The sequence below is a fragment of the Diadema antillarum genome, unplaced genomic scaffold (assembly GCF_040938485.1).
Source record: "Diadema antillarum isolate AM-2024a unplaced genomic scaffold, OU_Dant_1.0 scf00000115, whole genome shotgun sequence".
NCBI lineage: Eukaryota > Metazoa > Echinodermata > Echinoidea > Diadematoida > Diadematidae > Diadema > Diadema antillarum.
In genome coordinates, this window is record NW_027271004.1 from 2,713,036 (window position 1) to 2,732,791 (window position 19,756).

Consider the following 19,756-nt stretch of genomic DNA (forward strand, 5'->3'; position numbering starts at 1 on the left):
AACAAACAAACAATCAGAATTTACTCCTCCCTTGATCATTATATTCTGCTCATATTTGTTTACTCGCCTCTGACGCCCAGTGTGCGCCTATATTGTTTTTACTCGTGCACTGGCTTTGGTGGACTGTATCGTACCAAATTCTACTGTTTGAATTCTTAAGAATATAGTCCCTGATTATGTTACAGGTACTCATATTTTAAACTCTGTTTTTCTAGTAAGAGTCGATTACAGTGATGTTTTCAATCACTAAACGTATAGCTCTGGAGGAGAGTAAGTACCATGACAATTAAATTGACAAATTTGTTGTAGGAGCTGGAGTACAAGTTTGCATACAAATTCATAAACTTGAAATAAGATAACCGCATCTTTGAATGATCATTAACTTCCAAAGTCCAGTCCAGAATTTCATCAATTTCATTCGGAAGAGAGATAAATCCCACAGAACAGTGAAAATATTATCGAAATCGGATAAGAAATAAGGAAGTTATCACATTCTGAAATTTCATCCTTTTTTTTTTCCTTCGGAAAACACTGGCTTGACCAATCGTAACGAATAATCGAATCAGCTAGTTGACAATGTCATTGCATGCTCTCGCAATTATTTCTTATTCATTTCATAAACAAAATCTCATATTTCAGCTGCATAGATATAAAAACTTGCCTTAAAACCACCCAAAATAGGTAAGAACAAATGTAACTCTGATATATTTTGATATGAGAATATTTCTTTTTATCTGTATAGGGCCTAATTAGTTGTAAATAACAATTTCCCCGAATTTCATATATCATATTATAATATACCGGTACATGATAAATCGTGAGGGCATAAAATCATCAACTCACTCATTATTGAATGATACATGGACTAGTCAAGGAAAGGTTTCCGAAAAAGAATAAGAAAAATCTTAAATGTCATATGATTCCTTATCTCTTGTTATTTTGTCATTTTACAACGTTCTGTAGGGATATTCTTTTGTCCTATTTTTTTTGGGGGGGGGGGGGTGGATTTCCTCTTTTATTCGTTTGTCGTTGTTCCCTCTTATTTACAACAGGTTTATTATTAAATTACACCGAGATGACTCGAAGCTTGAAACGGATTGTTTTTTAGCAGATCCTCTAATCGTAAGTATAGGCCTAATTACAAAAATTCTTTTTTTTAATGATGACAAATTTCATGAATATTCGGAGACCTCGAATTTCTCATCACCTTTGTAAAAAGGTCTTGACGATAACCTATACTCATTGACGGCCACCGAAAAGGAGTGCATTATTTTAATCATAATTATCATATACATTCATAATCTTCATACATCCTGTTATCATAACATACCCTGCCTAACAAAGGAAAATACTGTTAAATACATCTTGGAGAATGATAATGAAATTAGCATGTTTAGCTTGGTTACTTTGTTTTGTCGTGGATGATTCCCTCCTATATATATATATATATATATATTATTCTTTTTTTGGGGGGGTGGGGTGGATGTTTTGGGTTTATGTTTTGTTTTCGTTGCTCTTTTACAGGGGTAGTTGAGAAGCACGATAAATAGTCTTTGATAAATTGCTGGAACTGTTTTAATACTTGCAGTTCTCATCTGAGTTAAAGGGATAGTACAGTATTGATGGAGATGAGAATTGGGCTTTTAACTTTTTGCGAGATACCAAGAAAACACTTACGAAATAGTACAGAGCATACCATTTTAAGAGGAATTCAAATTTTATTTGATGAAAATCGGGTTTGGAATGACGTACAGAAACATCCAAAAACAAACTAAAACAAAGCGATTGTAATAAAGTGTGGGTCCCATCACTTCACTAGAATCGCTCTGTTTTGGATATCTCAGCCTTTTCAAAACCAATTTTCCTCAAATAAACGTTGAATTCCTAATGGAATTACATGCTCTTTCATATTTCATAAGAGGTTTCTCATTATCTCACCGAAAAATGTTAGAAACCTGAAATTAGGTCTCAACCAAAACTACATTATCCCTTTAAGTGTGATAACCTCGTACTTGTATTCGGAGCATAGCTCGATCTCTTCGATAAAATCAAAAGAGGGCGACATAACTTCTACTTTCAACGCGATTTTGCCGCTTTCTAACAACTCTATATACTGTATTTCTAGTATTACATGTATATATATATATATATATATATATATATATATATATATATATATATATATTTATTTATTTATTTATATCAAACTGTGCCCTCTAAAGACAAACAATAGTAAAACTTTCTGCACAGCACACCCACACACACACACACACACACACACACACACGCACACACACATTCGCACACACACACCCACATAATTATCTGGAGATCCGATGGTTAGTGTTGATTCGCCAATGAAGAATGAAGGGAGCACACTGCTAAAACAAGAGGGCAACGAATGAACGCTAAGTGCGTATCACCTTCCTGGAGTTGTGCTCCAAACGAGGCTGCCCTATAGAGATGTTCAATAACATCTGCGCACATTATTGTGTCTGTTTCCCGCGACGTTGGTCGCTTTTCGAACCTTCTCGTCGTCTCCGAATAAAAACAGAAACAAAAATGCAGCTAACGAAACGACTTACAAGACACCGTTATACTTAGGCACAACCTCTTCAACTTTGTTCTTACGCACGATTTAATTAATCGCGTTTCCTCCTCTCGTACTTATTATTATACAATTTGTACTCTCAGACAGAGTAAGAAAAAAGACAGAAAAGAAAAGTAAGGAGCAGAATGACGTCCACGTGAATGCTTGAAGTCTTTTAGCTCGCGTACAACTTTTACGCTCTGCTGGAATTCTGCAAAACGCAAGTTTGCCATCCATCTCTCTTATTTTTTTCTTTTTCACAACTTTTGCCTGCCGGATTGGACGAACGAACATTATGGTAAGTGCAATCATTAGTTTTATATTTCAATTTCTCTGCAGCGCTGTAAACTTATGTCAGACACTCATTTAGTGATTGACGTTTTAAACACATTGTAGAGGTTTTTTTTTTTTCAAAGTTTATAATATTCTTATAGTACCTGACAGACAAAATATTTTATGCTGGGAAATAAAAATGTGTAATTAGGGAAGTGAGGGTTTTAAAAAAACCGTAGACCTATACTGAGTCTAACTCAAGTCGGGAAATTTCCGAAATAGCAGGATAATTAATGCGAACTAGCTATTGATAATGATCGCTATTTGATAATGTTCGGGCTGATGTGAATAGGAAGTGAAATAGCGCGCTAATCTGCGATCACGAAAAATATCTCGAGCTTGGATTTTTATGATGATCCGATGCTTCGAAATAGCGCGCTATTTTCTGACTTGGGAAATTAACCCGATCACGAAATAGCGCGCTAATACAAATTAGCGCGCTAATTGATCGAAAAAATTTCTCGAGTCCAACTCGGGAAATTTCCGAAAAAGCAGGGTAATTAATGCGAACTAGCGCGCTATTTGATAATGTTCGGGCTGATGTGAATAGAAAATGACATAGCGCGCTAATTTGCGATTGCGAAAAATATCTCGAGCCTGGATTTTTATCGGGCTGATGTGAAAACGCCTAATAGGCGTTTTCACATCAGCCCGATAAAAATCCAAGCTCGAGATATTTTTTAATTTCCCAAGTCAGAAAATAGCGCGCTATTTCGAAACATCGGGCTGATGTGAAAACGCCTAATGTGTATTGTTGCTTTCAACAGTCAACACATTCATCATCATCACGCATATACAATATCGGGTTTTCTCGGCCGGCCAATTTCATACTTTTGTCATTCAAGTTCCTATACCAAGCATTCAATTTCACGCATTCCACGCTCGCAGCACTGAATCAGCAAATTCAAAATCCGGTCATTCGAATTCATTATCTGAGTATCCAAATTCAATATCGGAGCATTCAAATTCACTATCGGAGCATTCAAATTTAAGAGAGGAGCACGCATTCCAGCAATGAGCATTCATATTCATCTCAAGCTGGCGACGGAATCTCGTCGCTCATTCAAATTCGTGGATAGGCAACCATATTCCAAATAAATGTAGGCCTATTCAATTTAAAAGAAGTCCTGAATCTAGTTAGTTTGGGGCCGTGTATGTCTGTCTTTGTCATTTAGCTTTGAATATATTGGGATTTATGATGAAGATTATTTATTTTGCGGTATATGTCCACCTGTTCATTATAAATTTTGAACTTGCTTGCATATAATATAGTGTAATTATGATTGTATAAAGGTTCTACATTGTTCTGTGTTTATGGTGTATTCTTTGTTTTTTCATCTCAAAGAATTCTAAATTGTAAGGTCCAATCAGTAGTGCAACCAAACAACACAACCACAATCTAATCATATTCCTTGATGATACTGCGCATGCTGACAACGCCACAACACTAACCACACAATGACAATTCATCAATTTAAAGACAAACTGACACACAGTGATCTCACATAGTCCAGCAAAAGTAAGCCAATAAGATAACAATAAAGAACAAACAAAACGTGTACAATGTTCATGTTATCAGTTTCAATGTAGTCGATTTTTATTTCCCAGAAGGTGTCAATATCAACCTTTCCTGTTATGCTCACCTGTAGTCCTATATAGTGCCTAATGTGTCTGTATATTCTTCTCGTGAATTAAGCCCGAGTTCAAAATTTAGAATGAACAGGTGGACGTAAATATACCGCAAAATGATAATCTTGATCGTAATGTCATGGCTTGTGTCAAAATGTGGCAAAGGATAGAAAAAAATGACATCAGTTTTGATTTGGTGATCCAAAAAGACATGGGTATCAAACAAATTTACCTTTACCATTGCATGCACATCTTCATAATAAAAACAGAGTCCAGACACAATCTAGTATATCGTTAGTACCAAGGTATAGGCCTACATGTATTTATGATTGATAGCGAGGATGTTGCTGTTGCTTTTGTATGTGTGTACTGAGTGTGTGTGTGTGTGTGTGTGTGTGTGTGTGTGTGTGTGTGTGTGTGTGTGTGTGGAGAGGAACAGATAAAAATATGTTTTATGATAAGTTTGTCCACGTTCTTGTAATTTCACTGTCTGTGTACAGCAATCATTTTGGAGTACACTTGAACGTATGTACAATATGTCCCTCCCCTCCCTCCCCCCCCCAAAAAAAAAAATAATAATAATACATTTGGATTTTCGCATTGGCAACTTTCAAAATGATTAAACATTCTGAATATGCTATTTCAGGGAATGAAACTATAACTTCTTATACCTATATTTTGCAGAACACCCCATTCAATCTAGTTTAGCGGTCCTGATAATCAATGACCACAGAGAAATGTGGATCGTTGTAAAGCATGGGTCTGTTTCTTCCAAGTTCAGCACTTGGATGCTCTTGGAACTGTGAACAAAAAAAGAAGTTAAAACTTGGAGGAAAGGGATTCCTGACATGCTCTGCAAGGATCCTCATTTCTCTTTGACCACTGAAGCCAATCGGATGGGGTTTTCTGTAAGATGTGGGTAATAAGTAATACTTTCACACCCTAAAACTTTATTTGGATTGATTTTCTATTTTTAAAGTTATCGTTGCGGAGGGCCCCGTTGTATTTTTTTTTTTTGGGGGGGGGGGGGGGGTAGGGGGAGGACATGCGGTATACATGGTATAGAGCATGCATGCTCTTCAGTGAACGCAGAGTTGGCCCTATACACAAGAGTTATTACACTCTTGAGAACGGCCTTAACTTTTCCAGAGCCGCTGGCTATATCTTGTTCGAAAAATTAATAGTCATTAGATTTGATACTCATTTGATTATAATAAATTGATGACTCCCCTCAGTAAATGGATTGCAAAACTATTTCATTATCTAAACCCCTTGTATACTATTGATAGTAACATCACAGTTCTCAAGAATATTGCAGCATATCCTCAGGATTATTTTTCTTTTTAAACGAAAATTGATAAGTCAGCTTTTATGATCATGTGACAACAATTTCCTTTGCCGAAAAATTCGTAATAATCGTAAGAGAAGGCGAAGTTTCTCAACACTCCTTGTAAACGTTGTACATTTGGTATTTAGTATACCATCTTTCTTGATGTGATGATTAACATTTTCATGTTCTTATTAATCTCCCATTGACCTATGGAAGAACACATAATCTTCGAAATTTTCTGTTTGTTTCTGTTTGTTTTCATATAGAATATTAGAGAAAACCGTGTCCTTCGCAAGTGTGGTGTTGAAATGGCATAGAGCTAACAATGATGTGGGGTGGGGGTGGTTGGAGTGCTATGTTAACGACCAAACATAGTAAATGATGTATTTATGCAATACAGTATATCTAAAGGGAGAGCTGTGCGTTGAAAGCATCAACTCCTCAAGCAGCTATACATACATGTACTATGGAATCATGATAGCTACCTCGTATCTCCTTTCCGTATACAAATATATGAAATTTTGAAATGTCATCATCTTCTTATCCATTTCCCCATTTTGATGGAAATTTTATGATTTGGTTCAGATGAATCTATACTATAAATTCAATAGAGTTGATTTGCGTAGATGCATGGCGGGGAACTGTATTAGCCTGCACGTTTCCCTCAGTGGTATGTATAGGCCTATTATACGATGCATGGCATTGCGAAGCAATTCTGCGGACGAAGGACGATGTATACTTTGAAATATGCATGTCTGTGCAATTTAATCAGGGACACTGAGCTATTGTCGTAGAAAAGTAGAAAAGTATAGTACTCCATTGTGTTAAAGTTTCAACGTGATTAGTTTTGTGTATCAGTAAGTCTTTTTCAAGCCTTCTTCCAGGATATATGGAAAAGCATGCCTTAATTGATTTGATTAATGTACAATGTTTCATTTAGCTGTAATGTCAAACACACACATACAAACACATGTGCACACACACACACACACACACACAAACAGACAGACACACAAACGTAAGTCCGTCATGCGCTCATTGTATCCACTGAACAGCAAGCGTATACTTTTTCTAGAATTAATTAGCTTTGTGGAAAGCTATTTAATTCCAGCGTCAAGAACACCAATCCATATCAAACGAATAGAATTATAAAATTTTCATTATAATCGTACAGATACTGCATGAGGAAGGTATGAATCAGTGGCGTAGTCAGGATTTAATCGGGGTGGGGAAGGGGAGGTGCGGGAGGAGGAGCATCTATATTGGCACGTTTTATCGACTTGAAACAGTCCTTCTGGTTTAAAGGAAACGGAAACCCAAAGAGAAAGGTGGATTGAGTGAAAGCAGCAACATTAGAAGAACATATCAGTGAAAGTTTGAGGAAAATCAGACAATCGATGAAAAAGTTATGAATTTTAGAGTTTTGGTGTTGGAACCGCTGGATGAAGAGATTACTAGAGTTCATGAGGTCATGTGTGGACAACAATATTATAAAGAAAATCTAAAGGGAAGTCCCCCCATCCCCCCTCCCAAAAGAATTTTTCATGAAAATTACACATTCTATAAACTTGATACTAACACAACAGTAGTAATTATTCCTCCTGCTTTCTGAAAGCGGTTAGCCAAATGCTCTTTTATTATCTTAGAAAAGTGAAAGCTTGTTGAATTTTCTTTATGATTATTTTATTTATGATTGTTGTCCATACATGATGTCATAAACTCAAGCAGTCTCCTCATCCAGCGGTTCCATCACCAAAACTTTAAAAAGTCATAACTTTTGCATCGATTGTCCGATTTTTTCAAACTTTGACTAATATTATGTTGCTGCTTTAACTCAATCCACATTTCTCTCTGGGCTTTGGTTTTCTTTAGCTTCTTAAGTGAAGTAGCAGTGCAACCTATATAAAGATCATAATATCAATGCCAATAAGGATATCATTTAATTGAATATCTGATATTCATTCTTCCAATGAATATCATGAACACTGCAATAAATGGAAAAGTGTGAACACGAGTTCCCATTGGTGGTGATTTCATGTAACAAGGGGGGGGGGGGGTAGGGCGGGGGCACGGAAGACGAAACCTTTCTAAAAAGGAAAATATCAACAGAAGAAGCATGTATTCGATTAGTATGGCCACAAGCAGGATTTTTTTTTTTTTTTTGGGGGGGGGGGGGGGGAATTTGATTTGGCTTAGAAACTTAAAGTATACTCTAGATACTTGAGCAGAAATGCCTCATTTTCCTAACTGTTTTTTTTTGGGGGGGGGGAGCAATTCAAATGCAGGAAGGAACAGTATGAAAGACAAAGAAAAAGAAAAAAATTGATACAAGAACATTATGTATTGTAATTACTATGTCCATGCATTATCATCCTCCAACGTGCGTTTTTATTCTTATTAAAACCTGCGATTGATACCTATAGGATCCAATTAATATGAGCTCCTATATTACAATCGTCTGTGGGAGGTGTGGGATAGGGCTATCCCGGCGCAACCCTTCCCACACTATAGGGAGCTTTTGCATTTTCTAAAATTGAAATAATTAAAATATCTTGTTTACGCATCTTTATGGAATAAATATTTGAAAATTTCAATGCAAAATGACTGAGTGAGGGAAGGGATAATCAAAAGGGGCTATCCACCTTAGTATGGGGAACATTTGAATATTTGGAATTGCAGTGACAAATCTTGTGCACACTTTTGATGAAGCATTTGGAATTTTGTCAATCCAATAACTCCGGTGTATAATATGGATTTCTAGATTTATGATGACTCAGTGTTACTATAGTCACAATGATAATGAGAATGATAATGAAATGCACATTAGATGGGGTGATACGTCGTCGCTTTACAGCACTCTTCTTAATAGACCAGTTCATAATTCCACTTTGCGCATGAGCAGAAAAAGGTCATTTGTACCAACAGGCAATTTGGTTTGTAAATTCACTGAGATAAGCCTCTGTGATACGATGATTATTATTGTGATCCTTACCTAAATGGTGCTTGCCAGCACATCAACCTGACAGCAAGAATGGTATTTCGCAATATAAAAGGAAATAGGCTGTTATTGCATTCAATACAAAACAATGAAATAGATGCCTGATAAATTGTCAACTGATGGAATATTCTGATCACCCGGGGCATTTTATGACATGTATGAAGCATTTCGTCCTATAACTTTGTCGGACAAATTTGCTCTCAGCCAATCAGATGCACAGATTTTAGTAGCTTTTAATAGTTTGTCAGACAAAATATCTGACAAACAACGCAAGTTCATTCTTTGTTTGAACATGAATTCCATCGTTACGTCGTGCAATCTCATGCATTTTGCCGCGTTCAAAACGAGTGAAGTGCCAAATCAACTGAGAAAAAAGAAAGGTCATTGGTTTGTACCAATGTGTACATAAGCTAATTAGGAAGTGGCTTATTGATATGATAGAATACCTCCCCCTCCATCCTTAATAGCCATGGCCGTTATTGTTTCAACTTAACGAGAATATCACTGCGCACGATGCAATCTGTTCGATTTTTCATTACATTGATCGCAAGGAAATTTAGTAGGGGTTTGTATGATAGTCACTTGGATATTTAGGGTGATTTATGATGATTGTGTTTGTGACAACTATACTGATGGGCATTGAAAACCATTAGAGACTTTAGAATATACGTGTATGTACCATTAATTTCTTATTTCATATCCGATTTTTATGACACTCCGGCAATTCTCTTCGTTTGATTTCGCCATTTTGAAATCATTATGCAAAATTACAGGGCATATGTGTTTATTATGTTGAAGGTTTACGCGACGTGTTTCGTTTCGTTTCTTTCTTTCTTTTCGATGTGATCCCGCGTTTCACGAAACCTCCCCACACAGAGGGCCGAGCTGCCTCCGCTGATTGCCATGGTTGCCATGGTGACCTATTGTCTGATCGGCACAGGTAAAACTTCACGCATCATTTCTATTCTGACAGTCCAATTACTTCCTCTGAGCTGTTAGTTGATGTATAGCGTAGTCCACCCACGCTGGGGAAACCAAGGAGGTTGAAACTGTCGATTGGCTTTATTGTCATGGAACATTAATGCGAGGGGGGAGGGGGGGGGGGGGGGGGGAGAGAAGTCGCATATAGATACGGACTCCTCGACTAAACTGTTCGCTGGGCGTAGAGCATGATTGGACCGGGGAGGTGGCCTTCCCACCTCCCTGATTGAAAATGATGCTTCATGCAAGATATCGTTTTCCCCTTGAAGCAAGTGCACATTATGGATAGGCCTGTGTGTGGTGATGTTTGGCTGATGACAAGGGCTGGCCAGCTGGCCCTTTTGGAAAAGTCGTGGTATACCACTGAAGAAGCTATACCACTCAGTATTTACCGAACACAAATAACATGATGTAATCATACAATATAGATTCTATTAAACTCAATGTGAAACTGGAAGTGGATATGACTGTGTAAGTGTGTGTGTGTGTGTGTGTGTGTGTGTGTGTCTGTCTGTCTGTCTGTCTGTCTGTCACACCAATAATATACCAACATGTACTTTACTGGAATATAAATTATCACAAATTAGCATACTCTTTTTACCAACAGGTGTCGAGATGGTGCAGGCATCCATGGAGGACGTTGCGTCTCTAGAGGGAGCCCTGGCGGGAAGCTATGGTGTGTTTGCTGTCACAAACTACTGGGAATGCTTTAAAGTGCAAATGGTGAGAATGGGTTTAACAATCTTCTTTTATGTATGAGGATCTTTCAGTGATTTTTGGAAGACCAGGTTACGCAGGAATGGTATGTTACCCTCTCCTTCTTTTTTTCATTGTTAAAATTTGCGAAATTATAGTAATGGTATATTAGTATATCCTCGATTTCCCCCTTTTTGAAAACGTTTCCAATAACATAATTAATTGTTAGAAGGTGTATGTAGAGCACCTGCATTATCGAAGGAAACTGAATAAAATTCGCTGATTAGAAGGGGAGATCCATAGCAGGTTATATAGACACGGTCTGCATGAGAAGCCGTCAGGCGATATAGGTTTGATTGTCTTCGAGTAACTGCGTAACTAACCAAAATTTTGATACGTTTCACATCTGTTTTCGCAACCAGTAGGTGATCAATATCATACGAAGTAGTAGGTACCTGATTAACAGTGACGTGAAGACTATTTTAAGTTGTAAACAGCCCTCTTCTGCATGCTCGTAGAGTTCTTTTGTGCGGCTCTTCCGATTTTGAAGATGTTGTTCCAAGCATGGACCCTACCACATAGGGTCCATGTTCCAAGTGACTTGGCAACGAGCCATCTAAAGACATAATATCCCAAAGACAGGGATTTTTTTTTCCTTCTATACCGTAGTATGTCCAGTAAGCTTAGGATTGGGGGGGGGGGGGGGTTGTTTGTTTTTGTTTTTGTAATGAATTTCTGCATATTCTTGGAATATTTCATTAACTTGTCAGTGGGTATCTTACTTTTCGTTCTTCTTCAGGGCGAGAATATCGTTGATGCAGCTAAGGAAGTCGGCGTCCAGCACATAGTCTATAGTGGCTTGCCTGCGGTCAAAAAGGTATGAATGCATAATGTCAACGCAAAGTAAAGTGCTCTTTCAATATGATATAAATGTGAAAATGTGTTGATTTTCGTCATATGTTCTTTACATCGTTGTGCATGCATGATTTGTTCCTCTAATATTGCTGCGTTCTTTAATTCACTTATCAGGTAGGCCCATTTGGGTTTATTTCTCCTTTAACCTCTCAGTGTTCCTGATACATGCTATGCTTGTTTTTCATTCATCTGGATATCACTTGCTCAGCTGATTTTGTTTTTGTCATTGTATTCTAATTCATCTGTACAAACATATTTTTTTTTTCAATTCAATTTCTTTATTTTTTTTTTAAGCTGACCGGTGAGGCATGCCCCCATTTCGACGGTAAGGCAGAGGTGGACGAATACATGTTCCAGTCTGGTTTGACAGCAACGTCGGTTCAATATGCAGCGTACATGGAAAAACTTCCTGGCAGAAACAAATTACACGAAGCTTGAATCGGGAGGATACCTCTTCAGTAAGTATTTCAGGTCTGTCGTCAGGACCAGCTAATACGCAACCCATGTGTTTCAGATTGGGAAATGTCGTACCTTTTAGATGAAATTCGATTTCGGAGAAAACGTTGCACTGTGTTTAAAATGTGCACTGATCGTCAGACGTAAATGTCAAGAAATTATTGCCGCTAAAGCCTTCAACGCACTCTGCATCGGCGCATGTATAGGACCTATGTAGGCTTGTATGTATGTGTTCGTTTGGTCAGTTTGTCTGTCCATTTGTAGTTTAGTTCCTGTGACCTCTGGAACTTCCCATGGATATAACCACTCAAAGTAAACTTATTGGATATTGGTTATTCGTGGCTTGCTTACAGCCAAACAAGCTTGCTTTCATGTAGGTCCCGTCATACTTCTCTTTGTACAACCCGGAACGGAGATTTCGACCAGTTATCATTGTAGTTACAGCATGTGTATCATACTACAAATGTGTATAGTTTTTGTGTGTTTTGTACATTATTGACAAGGTACAAGAACGTGTGCTATTACTTTTGATGTGATATTGATATATTATACATGAGAAGTATGAAATGAAAAAAAAGAATTGAAAATGAAATTGAAATAGTTCACGAGGCAAGATGTCAGATAACGGGCTTATGGAGAAATGAAATTTCACGTTTGAAGCAATGATTCCAGAAGCATTGGCTCTTTTCTATTAGTATACGAGACTGTTATCCCGTTACACTGTGTAAATGACCAATGAGATTCTTGTATACAATTGGTCAAATAAATTTCCGTCAAAGTTCGTAGAAGGACATGCTCTGAGAGGGCGTTTCATCTTTCGACATTGTGATAGATAGATGTCAACAATCAAAGAAGGACGTGGGGAAAATGTTTCTGTTTACAGCCTATAGCTGTCAGAAACATCACAATGCACTTTCTTCATTTAGTTATGAAAAAAGGGACGTGGTATCCGAAGTTCGAAAGTTCCCAACGTAAGCCCAGGAAGCAGTATAGGTCTTCAGTGCAGCAGATAATAATATACGAACATTTTGGGAACAAGGCGTAGTTCTTGTAATGACAAAAACGAGGACTAATTATGTTCTTCGTTCCGACGTACCATCAGACTTTCCAATGCGTGAGACACCGCTTGACCTCATCTACGCCGGCTCTGCGGGGGCTGCGGTGGCCGCTATCTTCAGTGACGTCGAGAAGTTCAAAGGAAGGGTGATTTCGCTGTCGGGGGACAGGAAGACGGTAGCAGAATGTTGCGACATCATCAACAAAGTTCTTGGGCCACCAGTACAAGTGAACCCCAATCCTGTATGTTAGAACCTGTTATTCAATTCCAATTCGATCAGCTTGATTCGTTCTACATTGAATACTCACCCATTAACCCTATATAATTTAACTGGGCTATTTGAAACCAAGTTTTTACTGGGGGTGGGGGTCAATTTGACCCCCCCCCCCCCCTTTCAGATCTCGGCCGCCGATCGCGCGATCGCCGCAAAATTTTGCCTAAACGTAGAGCCGGATGTCAACTACAAGATTACATGGTTATAGATTGGAAACATTTTATTTCATATTCTTTAATAAATTAATGATGCAAATTTACGCATAAAATCATATTTTCACCTATAACTCCATCAAAAAGACTGAAGGAGTTTTTGTGTCAGAGTTCCTCAAGATACATCGAACAATTTTCTTGTAAAAAAATAGTGCAATCAAAATCAGTTTCTTTTGTTTTTTATTGTTTTGTTTATTATGTATTTTAATGTTTTTTGATCTTTTGTTTTCTATTTTTTTGCCAAAATTTGTTGCACGCACTTTTTCAAGCTTATCTATATTAATTGATTAATTTCAATGGTTAAAAGTTGAAGTAATCGAATTTATATCAATTAAAAAAAAAGAAAACCCACAATTTGCATTGGATTTGCACACGAAATCATGAATTTAAGCTGTTTTCGGGTTGACATGCATATGCAAAACATCGCTTAACTTCAGAACGGTGTACCCGGACGTCGCAAATTTGGTCTCAAAATATGCAGGAGACTTCAATGAAAAAAAGTCATGAAACGACGCGGCAAAAATCTTTGCGCGTTGCGGAATCGTGGCGCGAAATGTCGAGGGAGGGGGTCAATTTGACCCCCCCCCCCCCCCTAGTTAAAATAGGGTTAAGCAAAAACAGGATGCTTATAATCAGTCACTTCGGAACGAGCACAGTGCTACAGTAACAACCTCATACGAATCATGGCGCACAGTTGAACAACACCTAACATTAAACACCACTACTATATACCAACAACAAGCCAACCACATTAGCCATACCCATGAAATATTTCTGGTGAGTGATAAAATAAGTCTTTGAAGTCTGTCGAAGTCTATATCGAGAACTTTCACGAAGTCAAAATCACGTAAAAGCAGCCGATCTAATGACAACGCGTTTTCTTCAGTAAATGAAAATGAATAAGCATTCGTTTCTTTTTCTAGTTAATTCTTTTTTTCTCGTTTATTCACTTTATTCAACGGCAGATGTCTCCTGAAGAGTTCGGAAAACTAGTCTTCCCCGGAGTCGATGACCTTGCAGCTATGTTTGCCTTCTACCAGACGGAGCACCCCAAGTACAGTGTCAGCGAGACGAAAAGCCTGGATCCTAAGACTAAGGATTTTATGGCGTTCGTACAAGATAACAAGGAGAAGATTCGTGCAATCCTTAAGTAATGCCCCCCCCCCCCCCCACCCGATATGAGGTTTTTAAAATCAAATACAGTGTAACAGTGTACCCCCGTTATAACGACGTCCTCGGGACCGGCAAATTTCATTCAGTAAAATGAATTTCATTGAAGTCGAACAGTATGATATATAAAGACATAGATGATAATTTTTGAGCCTGAATTTTGATTTCGTTGTATCAAGAATTTTGTTATACGGGAGTGCACTGTGCTCGAAGTGGTATAGGAGCCCTTGTTTCAGAAACAGGCATGAGTAGCATGAATAAAGTTATAATTACATCATTAACTGCTACGGTGATGTGTAATGTAATTATTTCAGATGGTGCGTTTGTAACGGCAAGAAAGGAAAATAAATGGCAAACTGACAAAGAATAATTATATTCAAAAGTTTGTTTTTAATCAAAATAATAAACAAGCCATTTTGTTAGAAATACGAGAATATTCTTGTCTTAACGAAATAAATAAAAGAAAGAAAGAAACTAACGAACACAAACACAACAACTTCTCGTGTCCTCTCAAGTAAAAGTAGTGTCCTCTACAAGTAAAATGGCATAAGAAATGCTACTCATATCACATGTATACTAATCTGTTCCTCCCCTTGGAAAGAAACGAAATCCGACTTGGTCAAGACTTTAAAAAGTCAACACTCGAACCGGAGTTGGAACATCCATTGTTAACCTCTAGTCTGCCCAACTGTTGAAAGTGCATTCTTTATATAGTCTTGGAGAGAGAACGTAGCAGGAGTATCATGCTGATTAGTGCTGAATATTTCAGACATCTCCTTGATGACTTTTAGCAAAAAAGACTCATAGAAGCGTATCTCGTGCAATCTCATGCATTTTGCCGCGTTCAAAACGAGTGAAGTGCCAAATCAACTGAGAAAAAAGAAAGGTCATTGGTTTGTACCAATGTGTACATAAGCTAATTAGGAAGTGGCTTATTGATATGATAGAATACCTCCCCCTCCATCCTTAATAGCCATGGCCGTTATTGTTTCAACTTAACGAGAATATCACTGCGCACGATGCAATCTGTTCGATTTTTCATTACATTGATCGCAAGGAAATTTAGTAGGGGTTTGTATGATAGTCACTTGGATATTTAGGGTGATTTATGATGATTGTGTTTGTGACAACTATACTGATGGGCATTGAAAACCATTAGAGACTTTAGAATATACGTGTATGTACCATTAATTTCTTATTTCATATCCGATTTTTATGACACTCCGGCAATTCTCTTCGTTTGATTTCGCCATTTTGAAATCATTATGCAAAATTACAGGGCATATGTGTTTATTATGTTGAAGGTTTACGCGACGTGTTTCGTTTCGTTTCTTTCTTTCTTTTCGATGTGATCCCGCGTTTCACGAAACCTCCCCACACAGAGGGCCGAGCTGCCTCCGCTGATTGCCATGGTTGCCATGGTGACCTATTGTCTGATCGGCACAGGTAAAACTTCACGCATCATTTCTATTCTGACAGTCCAATTACTTCCTCTGAGCTGTTAGTTGATGTATAGCGTAGTCCACCCACGCTGGGGAAACCAAGGAGGTTGAAACTGTCGATTGGCTTTATTGTCATGGAACATTAATGCGAGGGGGGAGGGGGGGGGGGGGGGGGGGGAGAGAAGTCGCATATAGATACGGACTCCTCGACTAAACTGTTCGCTGGGCGTAGAGCATGATTGGACCGGGGAGGTGGCCTTCCCACCTCCCTGATTGAAAATGATGCTTCATGCAAGATATCGTTTTCCCCTTGAAGCAAGTGCACATTATGGATAGGCCTGTGTGTGGTGATGTTTGGCTGATGACAAGGGCTGGCCAGCTGGCCCTTTTGGAAAAGTCGTGGTATACCACTGAAGAAGCTATACCACTCAGTATTTACCGAACACAAATAACATGATGTAATCATACAATATAGATTCTATTAAACTCAATGTGAAACTGGAAGTGGATATGACTGTGTAAGTGTGTGTGTGTGTGTGTGTGTGTGTGTGTGTCTGTCTGTCTGTCTGTCTGTCTGTCTGTCTGTCTTTGTGTCTCAGCGATTTCAGAAATACGATGAGTTAATACCTCTAGCAATGCACCCGCTGGTATGGCTGAAAGTTAATGTCTAATTTTTTTTTTTTTAATCTCAATTGGAGAGAAAAAAGGTTGTCACAAAATGTCCCTCCATCAAGCAAACAGTTCAGTGATCTTTTTTTGATACACCTAAGTTGAAACTATATATTTTTCTTAATCCTACATTTAATGAAGAAATAATCAAGACTGCTTTTGGCTTGAAAGATGGGAAAAGCCCTTTATAGTTAATAAGCCTGGGAAAGTCCAAGAAGGTTCCTATTTGTGCATGAATATGCAACACGTGCATGTGTATCAATTTTTCTCAACAAAGGTACACAATCGCGTGTCATGTAAGTAGCGCATGCGTTCTCTTTTGCTTTTCCCTACATCCAAACTTTACATTTAAAACTATATTACTTATTGTAAGAAATGTCACAGTTCGGATATATATTATTCTCTCGATAATTTAGGAAATCAGAGTTGATAAAGATATGGGTCTATAATATTGTCAAGATCGCCCTCTCCCCTTTCTCATAGATATAGGAACAACTTTTGCAATCTTCATATTGTTTGGCATAAGATCAGTTGTAAGTTCATAACGATCTACTATTTGAAAAAAAAATGATGTGTTTTAGATAAATGATTGTACATTCCAGACAATACAATTATTTGTTTAAAACACTTAAATCGAGCATTCTGATTTTGTACCCCCACCAATTCGTGGTTTTAGCCCATTCCAGCTCTTGCCGAGGCAACTACAACGTCAACTACGATCTGCCCATGCAAAAGCGTTGTGAAGTGAAGCGAGTCAACGGCAGTGATATTCAACTCATCCCCAAACTTATTCCCCGGAGATTCGGTCCGTCGTCCGCGTGCTACGGGAAGGCTCGTTCAGACATCCCACCTGGATATCGTTTCTGTCGTATTCCACGTATAGACTCCATTACTTACTTTTTTATGCCTCCGCCACGAAGTGGTGCCGGGGGCATTATGTTTTCGGGTTGTCCGTCCGTCCGTCCGTCCGTCCGTCCGTCCGTCCGTCTTTCCGTTCGTCCGTCCTTCCGTCCGTAATGAATTTTGTGGACAGCGTAACTAAAAAACCTTTTGAGGTATCCTAATGAAACTTGGCATGTATGTGTATTAGGGGGTGAAGTTGTGCCTATCATCTTTTGGGTGCACGTGCTCAAGGTCAAAGGTCAAAAGGTCAAGGTCAAATACGTAAAATTTCGCTATTTCCACCATAACTATGCAATGCTTGAAGATATTTTCTTGAAACTTAGTGTATACATGTATTACCCAATTAAGATTCTCTGGTGAAAGTTTGGGGTCATGAGGTAAAAGGTCAAGTAAAAATATTAAAACTTCACTTTTTTCTCCGTATCTTGGAAATTGTTCAAGGTATCTTCATGGAACATAGTATACATGTATATACATTTACTGACTGGCAGTGATTATCTAGAGAATTTAGGGTTCATGGGTCAAAGGTCAGGGGTCAAAGGTCAGGAGCAACACTTCGAAATTTTACTATTTCCCTCATATTTATGCAATGCCAGCAGGATTATTTTTTTTTACACTTGGTGTATGCATGTATAACCTAATAGAGATTCTCTGGAAACTTTCTTTTTTCTTCTTTTTTTTTTTGTTTGCCTCAAAGGTCAAAAGGTTAAAGATCAAGGGAAAGTGCTGAACTAACTTTTTCCTCCATATCTCAGAAGTGGCTCAAGTTATCTTGAAACTTATTACATATTTATGCATGTTGTGCCTGACAGTGATTATCCTATGAATCTTAGGATCAAAGGCCAGATGAAAATGGTAACGATGAACTTTTCAATACAGAAATTGCACTTTTTCTCCATACCTTGAAAATTACTCAATGAGTTATAAACTTTTGAATGGGTTAAAGTCAAGTTAAAGTCCTTAAATCCCCAAATACATGCTCTCCTATTCATCCAATTAAACCTACAAATGTAGGTCAAGGAAGGTGAATATTCAACATATTTGTGACAAACTTGTCATTTTAATATTTTGCCAATTTTGTGAAAATGTAATCACACATTGTCTACATGTACTATAGACCTATTAGGAGAATCATGCATTATGGCGGAGGCATACCAGTCGCCTTAGCGACATTTCTAGTTATGTATATTATATATATATATATATATATATATATATATATATATATATGTAATATGCTAATAGCATGAATACATACGGGTATGCAGCCCACGAGCTCGAACCAGGCAGAAGCAAAAAAAAAAAAAAAAAAAAAAAAGAACCAGAAAGAAGGGCCCATTAGCTCGACGATAGGCAAATAAGGTTCAAGAAATTCCATAACTGCCTTATTTTGTATCGAATCGATATTGTACATTTTCAGCTCAGATTGACTAATTTTACTCTGCTCCTTCTTAAAAACTAACTTGAGCAGCTAAGCGTACAGTGCAGAATTATACACATTTAATGATATCGCTTATACCGTTACTGCTGTCTAATGAACAAACAAACAAACAAACAACAAGAACAACAATTGTCATTATTCTTTAACCTTCTTGTCATATTATCTAAATGTCACGGGAATAAAAATTAGCAACCCAAAGAAGGGAATTGTCTTGAAGTTATCCCAATGCTAGATAGGTGATTGTTATATAATTTGCATTTAGATTTCACAAGAGATGCTCTGAGGCACATGCCGATTCCCCCCCCCCCCATTTTTTTTTCACGAGACTGTGCTTTCAACTGCCGCGTAAAATATTTAATCTGCTTTGAGTGTGTGTGTGTGTGTGTGTGTGTGTGCGTGTGTGTGTGTATGTGTGTGTGTGTGTGTTTACACGAATGAGGTTTTAATTTCTTCCTACATTCCAGATTGCCATTCGAATCCTTGTAAGAACGGCACCTGCGAGGAAAATATGGTGAACTACACTTGTGACTGCTTCCCTGGTTTCTCGGGAATAAACTGCGAAATCCGTAAGATGGAGATTGGTAACAACTGTACGTTCTGAGTTGTGCAACCACATCACTTTTGTACCTCCTTGGTTTTTCAGGAACAAACTGTGAAATC

The 19,756-nt window shown here is 37.9% G+C and overlaps 1 pseudogene; it reads left to right on the top strand.

The window, feature by feature from the left end:
* Positions 1 to 9,783: 9,783 nt before the first annotated feature.
* On the top strand, positions 9,784 to 14,625 carry LOC139719838 (nmrA-like family domain-containing protein 1; annotated as a pseudogene).
* Positions 14,626 to 19,756: the final 5,131 nt, after the last annotated feature.